Below are 24674 nucleotides of genomic sequence, written 5' to 3' on the forward strand. Positions count from 1 at the left end.
TCCTTAATTATGCTGGCTGCTTCGCCGAGGCAGCGGGAAGTGTAGACAGAGTCAATGAATGGGAGGCTAGTTTGTGTGATGAATTGGCCTACATTCCTTGTGCGCCTTGGGCAGAGCAGGAGCCATACCAAGCTACGATACAACCAGAAAGAATGCTTTCTATGGTGCATCTGTAAAAGTAAAAAGTTGTAACTGACATCCCAAATTTCCTCAGTCTTCTGAGAAAATAAAACGTTGGTGGTTTTCTTAATTATAGTGTCAGCATCGAGGGGGGGGCGATTCAGGACAGGCAATTCCTCTCAAGATGCCTCGCTATTTCCTCCTTGATGACGGATTCTAACATTTTACCTACAACAGACGTTAAACTAACCGGCCTATAATTCCCTGCCTTTTGCCTGGCACCCTTCTTAAACAATGGCATAACATTAGCCGCTTTCCAATCTTCCGGCACTTCCCCGGAATCCAGCGATGTCTGGAAAATAACCACCAAGGCATCCACTATCACCTCCGCCATTTCTTTCAGAACCCATGGATGCATTCCATCCGGTCCTGGCGACTTGTCCACAATCAGTCCCTCCAGTCTGTCGAGCACCTCCTCTCTAGTAACAGTAATGTCATTAAGACCCTCCAGTCCTACCACCTTTCCATCTCTAACACCCGGCAAATTATTCACGTCCTCCTCCGTGAAGACAGAAACAAAAAAGTTATTCAGGACCTCAGCCATATCCCCATCCCCTACCACTAAGTCCCCCTTCTCATCCTCTAAGGGACCAACGTTCACCCTAGCCAGCCTCTTCCTTTTTATATATTTATAAAAACTCTTGCTGTCCTTTTTTATATTAAGCGCTAACCCAGCTTCATAGTTTCTCCTACCCTTCTTTATCATCTTCTTTGTCAATCTTTGTTCACATTTAAACCTCTCCCAATCCTTTTCTCGCCCACTACTCTTAGCTACTCTAAACACCTCCGCTTTTAATTTAACACTTTCCTTCACCTCCTTCGTTATCTACGGCTTATTACCTCTCCTCCTACTGTCCTTTTTGACCATCGGAATAAATTTCTGCTGAGCACCAAGAAAGATCTCCTTAAAGATCCTCCACTGCTCCTCAGCAGACCTACCTTCCAACGTGCTCCCCCAGTCCACATTTGCCAATTCTTCTCTCATCCTACCGTACTCCCCTCTGTTCAAATTAGTATTAGTTATTAGTATTAGTTATTTAGTATCTCAGTATTAGTTATTTACCAATCAACATCAAACAGTATCTTCCTCATCCCACCCACTTCCTCCAATGAGAAGAGTTTCCCCCTCACTGCACTAATCAGACTTTCAGCAAACAAAAGGGATGAAAAATTCCAAAACTGCAAACTTAAAGTGATTCCAATAAATCCAAAGAGTGGATCGGAAACTCAGCAATGTTTACCACTTGAGCCTTTCGTTAAGCTGGAAATTTTTGATAATCAGGGTAATGAAACAGATGATTACAACAGGAAATGAGTTTTTCATTTCACCCAGAGAGACCTCACCGTGTGGTTCCATTAGGAATGAACACAAAGAGTGTGATAATCATTTGCATAACAAGCAAAGCACTGAAATCATTAATAAGTCGTGTGTGGCTGCATCAAGCCTCCTGGATATACAAACACTAAGTCTCACCACGTGCTGAGCTTTCTACCTGTCCCCCATGTTGTGACAGAGGGTCTGGCCATGCTGCCATGGAACACTCCTAGTAGTTAGACTGTGCCATACCACTCGCTGAAAGTTTTGATCAGAAAAACATCTTTGGTCACAAGTCCACAGGCAGTGGTCTGCATGTAACATTGAGAGACCCTATGGGAAAAGGAGATGGCTCCCTGAGCACTCTGTCAAGGTCATAATCACCAGAACTTTCAAACAAGCACCAAGACCGAGCCTGACTGGTGGTGAGAAGGGCACTCCCCATCAGATCCTTCATGCATGCCCAGAATCTCAGCACCAGCCTCAAAGTGGCGGGGGGGGGTGGTGGTGTGGGGGGGAGGGAGAGTCGCACACCGCCTTGTGGAATGTGCCTTTGCAAAGAAGGTCTGGAGTGAGATGCAGTGGACATAAGAACATAAGAACATAAGAAATAGGAGCAGGAGTAGGCCATCTAGCCCTTCGAGCCTGCCTCGCCATTCAATAAGATCATGGCTGATCTGTTGTGGCTCAGTTCCACTTTCCCGCCCTCTCCCCATAACCCTTAATCCCCTCTCTTATCAATAACCCATCAACCCGCTTCTTAAAAATATTTAGCGAGGCAGCCTCCACCACTTCAACGGGCAGAGAATTCCAGAGATTCACCACCCTTTGAGTGATCGAGGTTCATCCTGAGCAGCTCCACAACAGGTCCACATCTCCCTGGCACTCACTCAACCCTGGAACACCTCGATGACAAGGACACCTATGTCAGACTCCTATTTATTGACTACAGCTCAGCTTTCAACACCATTATTCCCACAAAACTCATCTCCAAACTCTGTGCCTGGGGCTTGGCAACTCCCTCTGTGAATGGATCCTCAACTTCCTAAATCACAGACCACAATCAGTAAGGATAGGCAACAACACCTCCTCCACAATCATCCTCAACACTGGTGCCCCATAAGACTGTGTTCTCAGCCCCCTATTATACTCCTTATACGCCCCATGACTGTGTGACCAAATTCCCCTCCAATTCAATTTTCAAATTTGCTATGGCACCACCATAGTGGGCTGGATCTCAAACAATGATGAGACAGAGTACAGGAATGAGATAGAGAATCTGGTGAACTGATGTGGCAACAATAATCTCTCTCTCAATGTCAACAAAACGAAGGAGATTATTATTGACTTCAGGAAGCTTAAAGGAGAACATGCCCCTGTCTACACCAATGGGGATGAAGGAGAAAGGGTCGAAAGCTTCAAGTTTTTAGCTATCCAGATCACCAACAACCTGTCCTGGTCCCCGCATACCGATACTATAGGTAAGAAAGCCTACCAACGCTTCTACTTGCTCAGAAGACTAAGGAAATTTGGCATTGCAGCTGCAACTCTCACCAACATTTATAGATGCACCATAGAAAGCATTCTTTCTGGTTGTATCACAGCTTGGTATGGGCTCCTGCTCTGCCCAAGACCACAAGGAACTACAAAAGGTCGTGAATGTAGTCCAATCCATCACATAAAGCAGCCTCCCATCCTTGACTCAGTGTAAACTTCCTGCTGCCTCAGCAAAGCAGCCAGCATAATTTTGACCCCACGCACCCCAAACATTCTCTCTTCCGCCTTCTTCCATCAAGAAATGATACAGAAGTCTGAGGTCCTGTACCAACTGACTCAAGAACAACTTCTTCTCTACTGCCGTCAGACTTCTGAATGGACTTAACTTGCATTAAGTTGATCTTTGTCTCCACCCTAGTTACGACTGTAACACTACATTCTGCACTCTCTCTTTTCCTTTTCTGAACGGTATGCTCTGCCTGTATAACGCGCAAGAAACAATGCTTGTCACTGTGTGCTAATACATGTGACAATAATAAATCAAATCAATTCAACAGGGACAGGGACTCTGTGCTCTATGGCCTGTTCCCAGGGACAGGGACTCTGTGCTCTACGGGCTGTTCCCAGGGACGGGGACTCTGTGCTCTACGGGCTGTTCCCAGGGACGGGGACTCTGTGCTCTACGGGCTGGTCCCAGGAATGGGGACTCTGTGCTCTACAGGCCCAGGGACGGGGACTCTGTGCTCTACAGGCTGTTCCCAGGGACGGGGACTCTGTGCTCTACGGGCCCAGGGACGGGGACTCTGTGCTCTACAGGCTGTTCCCAGGGACGGGGACTCTGTGCTCTACAGGCCCAGGGACGGGGACTCTGTGCTCTACGGGCCTAGGGATGGGGCCTCTGTGCTCTATGGGCTGTTCCCAGGGACGGGGACTCTGTGCTCTACGGGCCTAGGGATGGGGCCTCTGTGCTCTACGGGCTGTTCCCAGGGATGGGGACTCTGTGCTCTACAGGCTGTTCCCAGGGACGGGGACTCTGTGCTCTACGGGCTGTTCCCAGGGACGGGGGCTCTGTGCTCTACGGGCCCAGGGACGGGGACTCTGTGCTCTACGGGCCCAGGGACGGGGACTCTGTGCTCTACAGGCTGTTCCCAGGGACGGGGACTCTGTGCTCTACGGGCTGTTCCCAGGGACGGGGACTCTGTGCTCTACAGGCCCAGGGACGGGGACTCTGTGCTCTACGGGCCCAGGGACGGGGACTCTGTGCTCTACAGGCTGTTCCCAGGGACGGGGACTCTGTGCTCTACAGGCTGTTCCCAGGGACGGGGACTCTGTGCTCTACAGGCTGTTCCCAGGGACGGGGACTCTGTGCTCTACAGGCCCAGGGACGGGGACTCTGTGCTCTACAGGCTGTTCCCAGGGACGGGGACTCTGTGCTCTACAGGCTGTTCCCAGGGACGGGGACTCTGTGCTCTACAGGCTGTTCCCAGGGACGGGGACTCTGTGCTCTACAGGCCCAGGGACGGGGACTCTGTGCTCTACAGGCTGTTCCCAGGGACGGGGACTCTGTGCTCTACGGGCCCAGGGACGGGGACTCTGTGCTCTACAGGCTGTTCCCAGGGACGGGGACTCTGTGCTCTACGGGCCCAGGGATGGGGCCTCTGTGCTCTACGGGCTGTTTTCAGGGAAGGGGACTCTGCGCTCTACAGACTGTTCCCAGGGATTGGGAATCTGTGCTCTATGGGCTGTTTCCAGGGACGGGGACTCTGTGCTCTATGGGCTGTTTCCAGGGACAGGGACTCTGTGCTCTATGGGCTGTTTCCAGGGACGGGGACTCTGTGCTCTACAGACTGTTCCCAGGGATGGGGACTCTGCGCTCTACAGACTGTTCCCAGGGATTGGGAATCTGTGCTCTATGGGCTGTTTCCAGGGACAGGGACTCTGTGCTCTATGGGCTGCTTCCAGGGACAGGGACTCTGTGCTCTACGGGCTGTTCCAAGGACGGGGACTCTGTGCTCTACGGGCTGTTCCCAGGGGGACTCGGTGCTCTATGGGCTATTTCCAGAGACAGGGACTCTGTGCTCTATGGGCTGTTTCCAGGGACAGGGACTCTGTGCTCTATGGGCTCTTCCCAGGGATGGGGACTCTGTGCTCTACGGGCTCTTCCCAGGGACGGGGACTCTGTGCTCTACGGGCTCTTCCCAGGGACGGGGACTCTGTGCTCTACGGGCTGTTCCCAGGGACAGGGACTCTGTGCTCTACGGGCTGTTCCCAGGGACAGGGACTCTGTGCTCTACAGGCCCAGGGACGGGGACTCTGTGCTCTATGGGCTCTTCCCAGGGATGGGGACTCTGTGCTCTATGGGCTCTTCCCAGGGACGGGGACTCTGTGCTCTACGGGCTCTTCCCAGGGACGGGGACTCTGTGCTCTACGGGCTGTTCCCAGGGACGGGGACTCTGTGCTCTACGGGCTGTTCCCAGGGACGGGGACTCTGTGCTCTACAGGCCCAGGGACGGGGACTCTGTGCTCTACGGGCCCAGGGACGGGGACTCTGTGCTCTACAGGCTGTTCCCAGGGACGGGGACTCTGTGCTCTACAGGCTGTTCCCAGGGACGGGGACTCTGTGCTCTACAGGCCCAGGGACGGGGACTCTGTGCTCTACAGGCTGTTCCCAGGGACGGGGACTCTGTGCTCTACAGGCTGTTCCCAGGGACGGGGACTCTGTGCTCTACAGGCTGTTCCCAGGGACGGGGACTCTGTGCTCTACAGGCCCAGGGACGGGGACTCTGTGCTCTACAGGCTGTTCCCAGGGATGGGGACTCTGTGCTCTACAGGCTGTTCCCAGGGACGGGGACTCTGTGCTCTACGGGCCCAGGGACGGGGACTCTGTGCTCTACGGGCCCAGGGACGGGGACTCTGTGCTCTACGGGCTGTTCCCAGGGACGGGGACTCTGTGCTCTACGGGCCCAGGGATGGGGCCTCTGTGCTCTACGGGCTGTTTTCAGGGAAGGGGACTCTGCGCTCTACAGACTGTTCCCAGGGATTGGGAATCTGTGCTCTATGGGCTGTTTCCAGGGACGGGGACTCTGTGCTCTATGGGCTGTTTCCAGGGACAGGGACTCTGTGCTCTATGGGCTGTTTCCAGGGACGGGGACTCTGTGCTCTACAGACTGTTCCCAGGGATGGGGACTCTGTGCTCTACAGACTGTTCCCAGGGATGGGGACTCTGCGCTCTACAGACTGTTCCCAGGGATTGGGAATCTGTGCTCTATGGGCTGTTTCCAGGGACAGGGACTCTGTGCTCTATGGGCTGCTTCCAGGGACAGGGACTCTGTGCTCTACGGGCTGTTCCAAGGACGGGGACTCTGTGCTCTACGGGCTGTTCCCAGGGGGACTCGGTGCTCTATGGGCTATTTCCAGAGACAGGGACTCTGTGCTCTATGGGCTGTTTCCAGGGACAGGGACTCTGTGCTCTATGGGCTCTTCCCAGGGATGGGGACTCTGTGCTCTACGGGCTCTTCCCAGGGACGGGGACTCTGTGCTCTACGGGCTCTTCCCAGGGACGGGGACTCTGTGCTCTACGGGCTGTTCCCAGGGACAGGGACTCTGTGCTCTACGGGCTGTTCCCAGGGACAGGGACTCTGTGCTCTACAGGCCCAGGGACGGGGACTCTGTGCTCTATGGGCTCTTCCCAGGGATGGGGACTCTGTGCTCTATGGGCTCTTCCCAGGGATGGGGACTCTGTGCTCTACGGGCTCTTCCCAGGGACGGGGACTCTGTGCTCTATGGGCTCTTCCCAGGGATGGGGACTCTGTGCTCTATGGGCTCTTCCCAGGGATGGGGACTCTGTGCTCTACGGGCTCTTCCCAGGGACGGGGACTCTGTGCTCTACGGGCTGTTCCCAGGGACAGGGACTCTGTGCTCTACGGGCTCTTCCCAGGGACGGGGACTCTGTGCTCTACGGGCTGTTCCCAGGGACGGGGACTCTGTGCTCTACGGGCTGTTCCCAGGGACAGGGACTCTGCTCTATGGGCCCAGGGACGGGGACTCTGTGCTCTATGGGCTGTTCCCAGGGACAGGGACTCTGTGCTCTATGGGTCCAGGGACGGGGACTCTTTGTTCAAAAGCTTTGTTCAAAACAAAATTCATTTTTACATTACAGTTTAACTATAACCAATGAATTAGCTTAACATTTAACATTTGAACAATTTTTAAACACGACAAGCTACAATTCTTAACTGCTAATTTGTCTCTATTAGTTACAATTCAAGCAATATTCCTCTTATAGACTTACATTCCTCTTCAAAATCAGTTAGCAAAATTCCAAATATGTGCTTATACTTATTAACAGCACTAGAGCCTTTTAACATCTCTGGAAAGAGAGAGAGACAGAGAGATTCAGAGAGCCACCTACCTTCTGAGAGCCCCAAACAGCAACCTCTAGAGAGTGAGAAGAGAGAGAGAGGGACTTTTTGCTTCTTTCAGAACCAAACAACAACTGCTCTTGTCTCTCCTGCAAACTAAACTGCTCCCATTAACACATGACTATCTCTGCCAATCAACCAAATCCTTACTCTGAAACCCCAGGGCAAAAACCAACCAAACAAAAACTCATTAAATAAACTAATCCAACATATCCCTAGTTAAAATCAATCATTAGCTTGCATTCTCAGCATATGAGCTGCCTCTCTTGGAGACAGACTGGCACCATATAAAACAGACCTGACTTTTAAACATACCCCTCACAGGAAACATGATATGAATATATTTCTTAAAGGCACAGTATTATCACACCTCCCCTCTTAATAAAATGAAATGATAGCTTCATTTTTCACTACCTCTAATTTTCACACGATTAGTACTCTAAGATACATACGTACATTTGTTCCATGACAGCATCCAAATATAACAGTAGTAAAGCCCAGTTCAGTGTTTTTGCTTCCAATATTGAAAATTCCTCCTTCTTCCGTCAAAGCTGTAATAAAGCATCAGCAATCACATCCTCTCTTTCTCGACAGGCTGCTGTTGCCAGCTTCTTCCTCTTTTTTTTCAAAGTCCTCGTTCTGTTCTTGACCCTGCTTCAATTCCAAGACCAAGCTTGATTTGGCTGTTATGGTTTTAAATTTGTCCAGGTAATGTCCTCAGAGAGCTGTGCAGGGTTGGGAGGATATAACATTACATTGAGTACAAAGTGACACAAACCTCTTTGGATTTGCTTTTTAATTTCCTTCACTGAGTCCAAACAGTTCATTTGATTTTCAGAATTCCAAAATGTCAAAACAAAGTCATCTTTTTTAGAAAGTTGAGCTGCTTTGTCAAAGAACACCTGTCCCTTTGCATGCTTTCTCAACTTCACATCCATGTGTTCAGGACCATCCAGAAGAGTCACTTTATTTCTGTTCTCTTTCTTGTTCACTGGCCTTAGTTGCTCTGTCAGGTAGTCCAACTCCACCCTCTGTTGGGAAATGGTACACTCAAAATTCTTTCCCAAGTCTCAATTGGATATCTTTCTATTCCAGGGGAGTTTACCAATTCCTTCATTTGTTCTGGATCTTTATCATCTGTTTCTGCATATTATTGGCAGAAATATACATAGATTGGCTTCTTCAATGTCAGGATGTAATCATGGTTTTAGCGATCATTGTGGCAGTACAATATTTTCACTGTAACTAATCCATGTGATAATAATGAATTAAATCAGTTTGCTGCTGCAAAAACCATTGTAATTCACTTGAACAGGTGCTATGAACAGTATTGTTTCTCTGTGCAAGCTGTATACATTCATTATCCCAGTAGTTCATTAGTAATGATGGTACAGTTTCATCATACAGTCTTATTTCACATCGTTGTCCTTTTCTTTTGTCGGCAGCAGTACAACACTTCTGTTCCTCAATCTCCATCTTGAGATCACAGACATCTTTTAATTAATCTACATTTTTCTTCTCAAAGAACAAAAAAAAACAAAGAACAGTACAGCGCAGGAAACAGGCCCTTCTGCCCTCCAAGCCTGTGCCACTCATTGGTCCAACTAGACCATTCATTTGTATCCCTCCATTCCCAGTCTGTTCATGTGACTATCCAGGTAAGTCTTAAACGATGCCAGTGTGTCTGCCTCCACCACCCTATTTGGCAGTGCATTCCAGGCCCCCACCACCCTCTGTGTAAAAAATGTCCCTCTGATATCTGAATTATACTTCGCCCCCCTCACCTTGAGCCTGTGACCCCTTGTGATCGTCGCCTCCAACCTGGGAAAAAGCTTCCCACTGTTCACCCTATCTTTACCCCTCATAATTTTATACACCTCTATTAGGTCTCCCCTCATTCTCTGTCTTTCCAGGGAGAACAACCCCAGTTTACTCAATCTCTCCTCATAGCTAAGACCCTCCATACCGGGCAACATCTTGGTAAACCTTCTCTGCACTCTCTCCAAAACCTCCACGTCCTTCTGGTAGTGTGGCGACTAGAACTGGACGCAGTATTCCAAATGTGGCCTAACCAACGTTCTATACAGCTGCAACATCAGACTCCGGTTTTTATACTCTATGCCCCGTCCTATAAAGGCAAGCATGCCCTATGCCGGATTTGTGGACTTGCACACCTAGGTCCCTCTGTGTTTCTATACTCTTGATGGTTCTAATCGATGGTGAGCTGTTGTTGATAATCCTGTAGTTTATGTTCAGTTAATTTCAACAATTCAGGAACAGGTTCTAAATCAGCTCACTTTCCTTGCAGCTATCTCCATGTTTGTTCACTATCCTTATTATCACTCCCAACTTTTGCATTTGCCTCTGCCAGTTTAAGTTGATGTTCACTTTTCAGTTCCACTTTCCAAAGTTGAAAAGTTCTCTTCCTTCCCCTTCCTTCTCTCTCTTTTTCTTTTTCCCTTCAGGCTGTTTCATTTCCTTTGCTTGTTACAACTCTTTCATTTGTAATTGAATTTTAGCCATTTCCAATGATTCTGACTGTGTTTCTAGCAGTTTTAAATGCTGAGCTATCACCAAAATTGTCTCCGCCTTCCGGTATCTTCAACTGAAGCTTGTTTGCCAATTCCAAAAGCTTTGCTTCAGCCACTTTTTGAAAACTACTCTGAGTGACTTCCACACCCAGGAAATCTTTAGCTACTGCAAGAGCCAATTCCCGAATAAATCTAACCGAATGCAACACCTAGAAACACCAATACTCCACACCCACTGTCTTATAGTTGTTAATCCAAGGTGATCCCCCAATTTTTGTAGAGTACCACAGCAGGAACCTGAAGCCTGACTAGTGCCCAACAGTTTTGCTATTTTGGCATTAGTGTGAGGGTAATGTGCTTCACTCCAAATATGATTTTATTGACAAACTGGGAAGCTGTTATCAAAGCAAACGTTATGGTAACAATACAGTTTAACAATAACAAATAAACCAGCTTTACTTTTAATATTTGAACAATTATTAAACATGACAAGATACAATTCTTAACTCCTAACTATCTTTATTAGTTCCAATTTAAGCAATATTTCTCCTGTAGACTTAAATTCCTCTTCAAAATCAGTCAGCAAACCCCTAGGCTTATGTGGTTGTACTTGTTAACAGTACTAGAGCATCTTAACCTCCCCAGAGCAAGAGACAGAGAGACATCTGTCTTCTGATAGCCCCAAACAGCAACCTCCAGAGAGACAGAAAGAGACCCACCTCTTGCTTCTTTCAGAATCAAGTAGAAACTGTTGTTGATTTCAAAAGCACTGTCTCTCCTGCAAACATAGCGCCACCCATGACTGTCAATCAACCTAACCAAAACTCTGCTCTGAAACCCCCTGGGAAAAACCAAAGTAAACAAAAATCCATTAACACTGATTAAGGTAAACTAGCTTAACTTATTAATTAAGCCTGCCTTCTCAGCATGTGAGCTGCCTCGTGTAGACAAATAGGCACCATGTGAAACAGCTGAATTTTAAACACACCTCACATTTCTTAAAGGCACAGTATCAAAGAACAAAGAAAAAAGAAAATTACAGCACAGGAACAGGCCCTTCAGCCCTTCAAGTCTGCACCGACCATGCCGCTTGACTGAACTAAAACCCCCTACCTTTCTGGGGACTATATCCCTCTATTCCCATCTCATTCATGTATTTGTCAAGACACCCCTTAAAAGTCACTACCATATCCGCTTCCACTACCTCCCCCGGCAATGAGTTCCAGGCACCCATTACTCTCTGTGTAAAAAATCTGCCTCGTACAGCTCCTTTAAACCTTGCCCCTTGCACCTTAAACCTATGCCCCCTAGTAATTCACTCCTCCACCCTGGGGAAAGGCTTCAGACTATCTACTCTGTCCACGCCTCTCATAATCCTGAAGACTTCTATCAGGTCGCCCCTCAACCTCCATCGTTTCAGTGAGAACAAACCAAGTTTCTCCAATCTTTCCTCATAGCTAATGCCCTCCATACCGGGCAACACCCTGGTAAATCTTTTCTGTGCCCTCTCCAAAGCCTCCACATCCTTCTGGTAGTGTGGCGACCAGAATTGAACACTATATTCCAAGTGCGACCTAACTAAGGTTCTACAAAGCTGCAACATGACTTGCCAATTTTTAAACTCAGTGCCCTGGCCGATGAAGGCGAGCATGCCGTATGCCTTCTTGACTACCTTCTCCACCTGCATTGCCACTTTCAGTGACCTGTGTACCTGTACACCCAGATCTCTTTGCCTTAAGGGTTCTGCCATTTACTGTATATTTCCTATCTGTGTTAGGCTTTCTAAAATATGTTATCTCACATTTGTCCAGATTAAACTCCATCTCTCCGTCCAAGTCTCCAACTGATCAATATCCTGCTGTATCCTCTGATGGTCCGCATCACTATCTGCAAATCCACCAACCTTTGTGTCGTCCGCAAACTTACTAATCAAACCAGTTACATTTTCCTTTGAATCATTAATATATATTACAAACAGCAAACGTCTCAGCACTGATCCCTGAGGAAATACTCTAATGGATGTGTGTATAATGGAGCAATGTGTAATGGGTGGGTATATAATGGGGCAATGTGTAATGGATGGGTGTATAATGGGGCAGTGTGTAATGGGTGGGTGTATAATGGGGCAGTGTGTAATGGATAGGTGTGTAATGGGGCAATGTGTAATGGATGGGTGTGTAATGGGGCAGTGTGTAATGGATAGGTGTGTAATGGGGCAATGTGTGATGGATGAGTGTGTAATGGGGTAGTGTGTAATGGGTGGGATGTAATAGGGAGCAGTGTAACAGGTAGTGTTTGCTCAGACAGAGAATGCTCTTCTGGCATAGCACAAACGTTGAAGTTTTGTCCCAAGAGAGACTCCAGCAGAGGAGGCTAGTGATTGGATTATCAGGAAACCTCATTCTCCCCACTCTATTCTCTCTATTCCCAGGGATGGCTCTATAGAACAATGAAAGTACATTGTAACTACAGTGGGCATCTTAGAGATCACTTGCAGTTTATTTAGGAAAATAGAAATATAGGAACAGGAGTAGCCACTCAGCCCATGAAGCCTGCTATCCCATTCAATACCCATCATCCACTTCAATGTTTTTCCCTCATGCTATCCCCATATCCCTTTCTGTCACTGGGATTCAGAAGTCTGTCAATTGTTGTTTCACATAGTCTCAGTGTCTGAGCTTCCACAGTCTCACATAGCGAATTCCAAAGATTCACAACCCTGACTAAAAACAGTTTCTCAACATCTTGGTCCTAAGTGGCTTCCCCCTTGTTTTGAAATTGTGTCCCTGCTTCTAAATTCCCCATGATGTGGAGATGCTGGCATTGGACTGGGGTAAACACAGTAATAAGTCTCACAACATCAGGTTAAAGTCCAACAGGTTTATTTGATAGCAAACACCACTTTTGCTACCAAATAAACCTGTTGGACTTTAACCTGGTGTTGTGAGACTACTTACTGTCTAAACTCCCCACCTCTTATCCATATCTGCCCAGTCTATTGCTTTATATATTTTGTAGGTTTCAATGAGATCACCTTTCATTCTCGAGAACACCGGCCCAGTTTGCCCAATCTCTCTTCAACAGACAGTCCCACCATCCCCAGGACTGGTCTGGTGAACCTGTGTTGCACTCCCTCCATGACAATCCTATCCTTTCTGAGGTAAGGGGACTAAAACTGCACACAATGCTTCAGGTGAGGTCTAACCAAGCTCCCAGCGGGGTGACACAGTGCTTAGCAACCTGGGTTCAATTCCCAGCTTGGGTCACTGTCTGTGTGAAGTTTGCACATCCTCCCCGTGTCTGCATGGGTTTCTTCCGGGTGCTCTGGTTTCCTCCAGCAGCCCAAAGATGTGCAAGTTAGGCGGATTGGCCATGCGAAATTGTCCTTTAATGTCAGGAAGATTAGCATGGTAAACGTGGCGTTAAAGGGATAGGGCCTGGGTGGGATTGTTGTCAGTGCAGGTTTGATGGGCCAAATGGCCTCCATCTACACTGTAAGGATTCTATGATTTTATATAATTGAAGTGGCGAGGAGACCTCACCACTCCTGTACTCAAATCCTCTTGCAATAAAGGCTAACATAATATTCGCCTTCCAAATTGACAATCTCTCTGAGGTGTTCTGTGTTTCACTCTCTGGCAGAATCCAGACAGTCTAAGAGCCAGCATTGAGTGTGAAGTCTGCAATGTGATCAATGCATTGCATGAGGCAAGTGAAAGGTCTGATTAAATCAGCTTCCACTCTCAAAACAGTGGCGTCTGCTTCAGAGCCTCCCAGTGATCATTACACAGAGTCAAAGTGGCGTCAAAGGGGAGTTGAAAAGCAGTCATGAAGCATCCTCCTGTTCAGCGGGGGGGTTGTCTTTATAACTCATATTTGGTGATGTTCGGCAGGAGGCTATTTTGTTCAAAAACAATTCCCATCATTGCCTGCTGACATTCAGCATTTTAAATAAAAACATTCATCGTCATAGTAACAAATTCATTAAAATGTGTGTCAACAGCACGTCAGAGGCTGCAGTAAACGCCTGGGTGAAATTAAACACAAAATGAGCAACAAATAGCAAGAAACATTATTAATGATAATAAAACCAGCAACCAAACTCAATAATCTTTTTTAATTATTTATTCGTGGGACACGGGCATCGCTGGTTGGTCACCATTTATTGTCCATCCCTAGTTGCCCTTGAAGGACAGTTGAGAGTCACCCACATTGCTGTGGTTCTGGAGTCACATGTAGGCCAGACCGGGGTAAGGACGGCAGAGCTCCTTCCCTAAAGGACACTGGTGAATCAGATGGGATTTTCCGACAATCGACAATGGTCATCAGTAGATTCTTAATTCCAAATTTTGTTTTATTGAATTCAATTCAACCATCTGCTGTGGCAAGATTTGAGCACAGGTCCCCAGAACATAAGCTGAATTTCTGAATGAATAGTCTAGTGAGTAACAACACCAGGCCCTCGCCTCCCCTGTGAAATGTGTCTGTGCCTTTCCAAAGTTAGGCAAAACAGAAAAAAATGCAAATGGAACAACTGGTGGTCTTCCCGAAAGAATGGTTTCAGACATTGGCTGGGGGCAATACAGCAAGAGTGAAAAGCAGGAACCAAGGAATCCAGGCAAACTGAACGAGGGAGCATAATGCCCATCCAATAAATGTTTCAACCAAAAGCTTAACCAATTTCAATTAAGTTGATAATGGATGTGGAGAAAATAAGACTGGAGGAGAGAACATTAGAATGAAATGTCTATCAATTCCACCAACATATAAATAATAAACAGCTAGTGGGGCCTAATATGAACACGAGAGTGATATATTCTAAAAGGCGCAGACAAAGCTCGAGTAAATAACCAGTCGTTTGGATAGGTGCTTATTAAGGAGAGGATAATGATAAAGCTTTCAAGTTTATTTATTAGTGTCACAAGTAGGCTTACATTAATATTTCAATGACGTTACTGTGAAAATGCCTGAGTCGCCACCCTCCAGCACCTGTTCGGGTACAAGGAATAAAGAACAAAGAAAAGTACAGCACAGGAACAGACTCTTCAGCCCTCCAAGCCTGTAGCAATCATGATGCTTTAATTAAACTAAAAAAAACCTTCTGTCCTTAGTCAGTGGGTATCCCTCTATTCCCTCCCTATTTATGTATCCATCCAGATGCCCCTTAAATGTTGCCACTGCCTCTGGCAGTGCGTTCCAGGCACCCACCGCTCACTGCGTGAAAAACTTCCTCCCCTCCATCTCCCTTAAACTTTCCCCCTCTCACCTTGAACCTGTGTCCCCTTGTCATTAACACTTCCATCCTTGGAAAAAGCCTCTGACTATTCACCCTGTCTATGCTTCTTATAATTTTGTAGACCCCTATCAGGTCGCCCCTCATCCTTGGTCTTTCCAGAGTAAATAATCCTAGTTTACATGGTCTCTCCTCATAGCCAAAACCCTCGAGACCAGAGCCAACGAAGAATTACCTAGACTTGAAACACTGGCTCTATTCTCTCCCCACAGATGCTGACAGACCTGTTGAGATTTTCCAGCGTTTTCTACTTAACATCCTGGTAAACCTTCTTTGCACTCTCTACAAAGCTTCCACATGCTTCCGGTAGTCTGGTGACAAGAACTGCACGCAATACTCCAAATGCAGCCTAACCAAGGTTTTATACAGCTGCAACATGATTTCCCAACTCTTGTACTCAATGCCCTGGCTGATGAAGGCAAGTATGCCTTTTTAATCACCTTGGCCACCTGCGTTGCCACTTTTAGGGAACTATGGACCTGCACGCCCAGATCCCTCTGTATGTTAATGTTGCTCAGGGTTCTGTTATTTACAGTATAATTCACACCTAAATTTTACCAGGATGTTGCCTGGTGTGGTGGGAAGGTCTTATGAGGAAAGGCTGAGGAACTTGAGGTTATTTTCGTTAGAGAGAAGAAGGTTAAGAGATGACCTAATTGAGGCATACAGGATGATCTGAGGGTTAGATAGGGTGGACAGTGACAGCCTTTTTCCTCAGATGGTGATGGCTAACACAAGGGGACATAGCTCTAAATTAAGGGGTAGTAGTTATAGAACGGATGTCAGAGGTAGGTTCTTTACTCAGAGGGTAGTAAGGGCGTGGAATGCCCTGCCTGCAGCAGTTGTGGACTCGCCAACTTTAAGGGCGTTCAAATGGTCAGTGGATAGTCATATGGATAACATTGGAATAGTTTAGGTTAGAGGGTCATTAAATTGGTTCCACTGGTCGGCGCAACATCAAGGGCTGAAGGGCCAGTACTGCGCTGGAATGTTCTATGTTCTAAATTTGATCCTCCAAAATGCACCATCTTACATTTATCCAGATTAAACTCCATCTGCCAGTTCTGTGCCCAAGTCTCTAATCTATCTACATCCTGTTGTATCTTCTGACAATCCTTGGCACTATCAGCAACACCACCAATTTTTGTGACATCCGCAAATTTATTAATCAGACCACCCACATCCTCCAGATCATTTGCATATACCACAAACAACAGAGATTCCAGCACTGATCCCTGCGGAACACCACTAGCTACAGATCTCCATTCTGAAAAACCCCCTTCCATCGATAAAGTAAATGTAGCCAAATGTTTCCTGTTATGGGGCAATGTAGAACAAGAGGTCCCTGTGTATATTGTAGAGAATAGCAATCTCATTGTATATTATGGGGAGCCTCAATGTATATGGTGGAGTGTAGCGGCCTTGCATATATTATAGAGAATGCAGTAACTGTATATTACAAAGAATAGCAGCACCTGTGTACATTATAGAGAATAGCAGCCCCTGTGTATAGTATAGAGAATAGCAGTCCCTGTGTATATTATAAAGAATAGCACTCCCTGTGTATATTATAGAGAATAGCAGTCCCTGTGTATATTACAGTGAATAGCAGCCCCTGTGTATATTATAGAGAATAGCAGCCCCTGTGTATATTATAGAGAATAGCAGCCCCTGTGTATATTATAGAGAATAGCAGTCCCTGTGTACATTCTAGAGAATGCTCACGACAGCGCAGAGTCGCTGAGCAGAGACTGATAGCCACACGACAGCGCAGAGTTGCTGAACAGAGACTGATAGCCAAGTTCCACACACGAGGATGGTCTCAACAGGGATCTTGGGTTCATGTCGCACTATCTGTAACCCCCGTGACTTGCCTGTGTTTGCAAAACCTCACTCACTGTACTGTCTGGAGACAATACACATCTCTTTAACCTGTGATCAGTGCTCCTTCCACACACATTATCAGCCACTTTAAGACTTGAACAGCAGGTTAGGTGTAAAGATTTGCATTCTAATCAGTAATCTGTAAACTGTCTGCTTTATATGCTCTGTCTGAGGCCAGAACTCTCCATTCACCTGATGAAGGGGGTAACCTCGAAAGCTAGTGAGTTTACTATCAAATAAACCGGTTGGACTGAAACCTGGTGTTGTCAGACTTCTTATTAAATTAATTGCAGTCACTGTGTATATCCCATGCAGTGACCCTTCCCTTCATTAACCCTCCCACACTGATTCACCCTTACACTGTCTCTTTCCCATGTTGACCCTACCAATGTCCCTTCGAAACACTGATCCCACATACTGACCCACATACTGACCCACATACTGAACCACATCCCAACCACACCTGACCCACATTGCTCCTGTACCAATATTTAGTGTTGCAGTTTTGGAAGGTTTATGAAATGCATTTACAAGATTGTTCTTTGACCTTCTCTCTAACCCACTCGATTCTGTGTCTCTGCTCCCCAACTACATTACACCCATTTTACAAAGAACAAAGAACAAAGAACAACACAGCACAGGAAACAGGCCCTTCGGCCCAACGAGCCCGCGCCGCATTTCAACATTATGAGTCCCCTCTCCACCCGTGACCCTTGTCTATGCTTATGGCACTCCACATTGGAAACCAGATTGAGGGGAGACTAATTTAGGGACAATTGTTACACCAATCAGCCTAAGAGCACATCTTTGGGGTGTGGGAGGAAACCGGAGTACCCGGAGAAAACCCACGCAAGCACGGGGAGAATGTGCAAACTCCCACAGACACTGGCCCAAATCCATGTATCTGCACAGCAAACAGTGATAGTCACTGAGCTGTCGTCTTGCCCAGCAGCTGGTCCAGTTTAAGCGTACACTAATGACATGAAGCACTAGGCTACTCTCGAAACATCCAAGAGCAGCCCTTGCATGACCCACTGCATGTATGCCCCTTGTTGGACAACAAGGTGGACCGAATTTCTATATCTCAATCCCTTCACCCAACCTTTGGCCTTGTAAGTTCCAATTAACACACAGTGTGGGCCAGAATCTTTGGTTCCAGATGGTCACCAATTCCCTGCAAAAATGTTCATTCTGAATTTCTTCTTCATTCACATGTCCGTTCATGCTTCCATCCTCAGTTATTGATTTGCCAACAGTGAGGATGTTTCTCTGTAATGATCCTATTGAATTTCTTTATCATTTTAGACATCTTAATATGATCATCCCTCAACCTTATAAACTCAAGTGACTTTAAGTTAAATCTCTACAACTGGCTCTCATGATTTAACCGTCTGAGTACCAGTATTGTCCTGATGAATCGGTACTGCACTCTTTTTGAGGCTGGCCCTCCTTGAAGAATTGTACTCTAACCGCTGTGAAGAAGTCTAAAACTCCTTCAGCCTTTTTGATAACTTTGGTACCTGTGTGTTTGGGTTAATGGATCCCAAAATTACTTTGCTTCAGTTCCCAGTCCCTCAGTGCTTTGGAAATATTTCAATATATCTTTCTCTAATCCACAACAAATAGCCTCAGACTTGCTCACATTGAACTGGGTCAATGCAGTGAAAATACTAAATACGGTGAAAACACATCCCAGAATAGATCTCTGCGGAATGTCGTGGTTACATTCCGCCAACCAGACCCTTCATTCAATCTCACTCTCCCCTTCTCCCTGTCTAAAGATGACCACATGACCTCATCCACATTTTAGAAATAAACATTGGTGTGGAACTTTATCCAGTTTAAAGCTTAAACTTTATTCATTCATGTCACAAGCCAGCTTCCGTCAATACTGCAATGAAGTCACCGTGAAAATCCAGCCTGTTCTGGAAGTTCATCGAGACAAAATCTGTACACAGTTTTTTGTCAACCTTATTCAAGACTTCGTCAGAAAAACCAGCTCAGTGAAGCAGAGGTGAAGTGTGAGTTCACTGTGAGAACGACACCAGGAATAGAGGGGGAGAAAGGAGGAAGGATGGAATAAAGAGATAAACTGTCCCCCTGCCAAAAAATAGTTCAGCTTTTTCTTATGAAAGTTTCTTAAATGTACTTACTTCCGCTGGGAATCTGTTCTGACTGTAGATCTGAGACTCTGTTTAAAACAAAAATGGACTTTAGAAACATTGGGTGGAAATTTACAAGAAAAATTCTAAATTTCCAGCTAGCGTGAAAATGAGAGTTACAGGTCCATTTTCTAAGCAGGTTTTTACTCCCACTCTTGTACACAAAGTGCATGAAAAAATGGGCTTGATGTTTCCAGCTACTAGAGACAGGGGGCAGGTCTAAACTCGCCAGCCAGCAGCAGAGGGAACTATTGCACCCAGGCAGACCTCTGTGTCTGTACATGCGCAATTCCCACAGCAGAGGCCTGACAGAGAGAGTGAGAGCTGTCAGGCCTCTGCTCTTGGAGCCAGCCCAAACCAAACCACCCCTGCAATCGCAGGGAGCCCTACACCGCCCGAAAATGTAGCCCCGCTGCCTGCCTCCTCCCCACAACGCCCTTGCACCCATTGCATGCAGAGTGCACAGTAGACCCCCCTCCCTCCCCCCACCTATTGCAGCTGGTACAACGTTGTCTTCTAAAAAGCATTTAGACAGTTACATGGGTAAGATGGGTATAGAGGGATATGGGCTAAATGCAGGCAACTGGGACTAGCTTCAGAGGTTAAAAAAAAGGGTGGCATGGACAAATTTCCACGCTGTAAACCTTTATGACTCTATTGGCATTTTTTGAAGATATAACTAGTTGACCAAGGAGAATCAGTGGATGTGGTTTATTTAGACTTTCAGAAGGCTTTCAACAAGGTCTCACATAACAGACTACAATGTAAAGTTAAAGCGCATGAGATTGCAGGTAGTGCCTTGAGACGGATAGAATGCTGGTTAGCATGCAGGAGGCAAAGAGCTGGCATAATTGGGTCTTTTTCTGATTGGCAGTCAGTGACTAGTGGGGTTTGGCAGGGATCTAGAACATAGAACATTACGGCACAGTATAAGCCCTTCGACCCTCAGTGTTGTGCCGAGCTATGACCAAACCCAAGATCAAGCTATCCCAATCCCTATCATTCTGGTGTGCTCCGTGTGCCTATCCAATAACCGCTTGAAAGTTCCTGAAGTGTCCGACTCCACTATCACAGCAGGCAGTGCATTCTACACCCCAGCCGCTCTCTGAGTAAAGAATCTACCTCGGACATCCCTCCTATATCTCCCACCATGAACCTTATACTTATGCCCCTAGTAACAGTTACATCCACTTGAGGAAATAGTTTCTGAACGTCTACTCCATCAATCCCCCTCATCATCTTATAAACCTCTATTAAGTATCCTCTCATCCTCCTCCCTCTAAAGAGAAAAGCCCCAGCTCCCTCAACCTTTCCTCATAAGACCTACCCTCCAAACCAGGCAGCATCCTGGTAAATCTCCTCTGCACTCTCTTCAATGCTTCCACATCCTTCGTATAGTGAGGTGACCAGAACTGAACACAATATTCCAAATGTGGTCTCACCAACGTCCGGTACAGTTGCAGCATAACCCCATGGCTCTTAAACTCAAACCCCCTGTTAATAAACGCTAACACACTATAAGCCTTCTTCACGGCTCTATCCACTTGAGTGGCAACTTTCAGAGATCTGTGGATATGAACCCCAAGATCTCTCTGTTCCTCCACCTTCCTCAGAACCCTGCCGTTGACCCTGCAATCCGCCTTAAAGTTTGTCCTACCAAAATGAATCACCTCACACTTATCAGGGTTAATCTCCACCTACCACTTTTTGGCCCAGCTCTGCATCCTATCAATGTCTCTTTGCAGCCTACAAGAGCCCTTCACCTCATCTACTACTCCACCAATCTTGGCGTCATCAGCAAATTTACTAACCCACCCTTCAGCCCCCTCTTCCAAGTCATTGATAAAAATCACAAATAGCAGAGGACCCAGCACTGATCCCTGTGGTACACCACTGGTAACTGGCCTCCAGTCTGAAAAGCTTCCTGTGCTAGGATCCCAACTGTTCACATTATATATTAATAATTTGGAAGAGGGAACTGAATGTATTATCACCAAATGTGCAGATACAAAGATGGGTGGGAGGATGAGCTGTGAAGAGGATGCAGAGATGGGCAGGCTGAGTGTGTGGGCATCTGCATGGCAGATGCAGTATAATGTGGATAAATGTGAGATTATCCACTTTGATAGCAATAACAGGAAGACAGGTTATTACTTGAATGGGCGTAAATTGATAGAGGCGGATACTCAGCGAGACCTTGGGATCCCTGTGCAACAGTTGCTGAAAGTAAGCGCGCAGGTACAGCAGGCAGTAAAGAAGGCAGATGGTATGTTGGCCTTCATAGCGAGAGAATTTGAGTTTGGGGATAGGGATGTTTTGCTGCAATTGTATCGGGTGTTGGTGAGGCCACATCCGGAGTACTGTGTGTAGTTTTGGTGCCCTTTTCTGAAGAAGGATATCCTTGCTAAAGACAGAGTGCAGCGAATGTTCACCAGGCTGATTCCTGGGATGGCAGGTCTGTCATATGAGGAGACTGAGTCCATTAGGATTATATTCACTGGAGTTTAGAAAACTGAGAGGGGATCTCATAGAAACTTATAAAATTCTAATACGGTTAGACAGGGTAGATTTAGAAAGAATGTTCCCAATGATGGGGGAGTCCAGAACTAGGGGTCATAGTTTGAGGATAAGGGGTAAACCTTTTAGAACTGAGGTGAGGAGAAATTTCTTCACCCAGAGGGTGGGGAATGTGTTGAATTCACTCCCACAGAGAGTAGTTGAGGCCTAAACATTGTGTGATTTCAAGAAGAAATTAGAAATTAGAAGAAATTAGCTTTTGGAGTTAAAGGGATCAAGGGACATGGGAGAAAAGGAGGGAATCAGGATATTGAATTTGATGAGCAGCCATGATCAGAATGAATGGTGGAGCAGGCTGAAAGGGCCAAATGGCCTATCCCTGCTTCTGGTTTCTGTGAGAGATTTCCCCAATGAGAGATTCCCAAGGAGGGATTCCCCAGTGAAGTTTTCCTTGTGCATCCATTAGGATTGTAAGGTGGGAATTCTGCTATGCCTGACACTCATTCCCAGGGAAAGGGCTCAATGTTAGGAGCAGGAAGTTGGAACAATGTCTGTATCAGGTTACACCAACTATAACATTTCCTTTGCATGACTGGATTCTGTAGGATAGTTATTCTATAGGGTAACTATTCTATAGGGTAACTATTCTATAGGGTAATTATTCTATAGGATATTTATTCTATTGGATAATTATTCTAAAGAGAGATTAGGTCAAATGGCCTACTCCTCTTAACTCATCAGTTTATATGTTCTTTTGGGTAAATATTACATGGTGACGTTATTCCAGACAGTGATTATTTCAGAGAGTAACTTTTCCATACAGAGTTAACCTTTCCTAAAGCTCCATACAAGAACAGAGCTGGAAATATTGGCCTTTATTAAAAGGGAAATTGATGTCACAAAATGAAGACATTAATCCCTTGCCAAGTGTTCCGAAATGGATCGTGTCAATTGGATTCTAAACTGCCGAGGGCTTTCTTTCCAGTACAAGTTGCTAGGAAACACGTACAAATAAAAACTCACTGAAAAATAATGTAACTACTCATTAAATTTTACAGAAACACACGCTGACCTTTCCACCTACACCCTGTGACGCTCTGACCTTCCCCCCAACAGTGACACTCTGACCTTTCACCCCAACACCCAGTGAGACTCTGACCTTTCCCCCCCACACCCAGTGAGACTCTCACCTTTTCCCCCTACATCCAGTGAGACTGTGACCTCCCCCCCTACATCCAGTGACACTCTGACCTTTCACCCCAACACCCAGTGACACTTTGACCTCTCTCCCTACACCCAGTGACACTCTGACCTCTCCCCCTACACTCAGTGACACTCTGACCTTTTCCCCTATACCCAGTGACACTCTGACCTCTCCCCCTACACCCAGTGACACTCTGACCTCTCCCCCTACACCCAATGACACTCTGACCTCTCCCCCTACACAGTGGCACTCTGACCTCTCCCCCTACACCCAGTGACACTCTGACCTCTCCCCCTACACCCAATGACACTCTGACCTCTCCCCCTACACAGTGGCACTCTGACCTCTCCCCCTACACCCAGTGACACTCTGACCTCTCCCCCTACACCCAGTGACACTCTGACCTCTCCCCCTACACCCAATGACACTCTGACCTCTCCCCCTACACTCAGTGACACTCTGACCTTTTCCCCTACACCCAATGACACTCTGACCTCTCCCCCTACACAGTGGCACTCTGACCTCTCCCCCTACACCCAGTGACACTCTGACCTCTCCCCCTACACTCAGTGACACTTTGACCTCTCCCCGTCACCCCGTGAGACTCTGACCTCTCCTCCTACACCCAGTGACACTCTGACCTCTCCCCTACACCCAGTGACACGCTGATCTCTCCCTACACTCAGTGACACTTTGACCTCTCCCCTACACCCAGTGACACTCTGACCTCTCCCCCTACACGGTGACACTCTGACCTCTCCCCCTACACACAGTGACACTTTGACCTCTCCCTGTCACCCAGTGACACTCTGACCTCTCCCCCTATACCCAGTGACACTGACTGGATAATAGTTTGAGATTTTCTTTGTTTTATGAATTAAGTCATAATCATCTGTCCTTTTTGCTGTTACACTCACAGTCTTACACATTTGTACTTCTAATATTTCATGTTTAATTGTCTTCCATTTCATGAAGTTCGAATTCTCTTTTTTCTTCTCTGTTCTGCCAAGGATATTCTTTCTCATTCCTTGTCTATGCATTGTCAGGCTGTCAAACTGCTTGTAATTCCGGCTCTTTCATTGTAATTGGAGTTTAGCCAATTCCAGTGCTGACTATGTTACTGACAATTTTAAATTCTGAGCTATCACTGAAATTATCTCCGCGTTCCTCGCCCCTTCGGATATCGTCAACTGCCAATTCCAAGAAAGCCTTATTTCAACCACCTTTTGTAAACCTCCCCAAATGACTTCTTCCACATCCGGGAAAACACTTGGGACAGGATGTTAAAGTCTCACTTGTCCCGAAACCCTAAAATTCCACCCGAGGTCAACAGACCTTCCAGTTGTCCGCCCCTCGCTTGTTCCGATTCCTTTGGTGGGAGGGGTGGTAAAATTCTAGCCTTCCTATCTATTTGTACATTTCCAGCTAGTTTCCTCTCAAATTCTAATTTTTCCTTTTATTTCCTTCTTTTTCCCTTTTATTTGGCCTTGGAGGGAGTGCAGAGGAGGTTGAATACCGGAGGTTGATACCGGAGTTGAGGGGGTTGAATTATGAAGAGAGGCTGAATAGACTGGGTCTGTACGCGTTAGAGTTCAGAAGGATGAGGGGGGATCTTATTGAGACGTATAAGATGATGAAGGGGATGGATAGGGTAGAGGTGGAGAGGTTCT

The sequence above is a fragment of the Carcharhinus amblyrhynchos genome, chromosome 21 (assembly GCF_965287045.1).
Source record: "Carcharhinus amblyrhynchos chromosome 21, sCarAmb.v2.hapA, whole genome shotgun sequence".
NCBI classification, from domain to species: domain Eukaryota; kingdom Metazoa; phylum Chordata; class Chondrichthyes; order Carcharhiniformes; family Carcharhinidae; genus Carcharhinus; species Carcharhinus amblyrhynchos.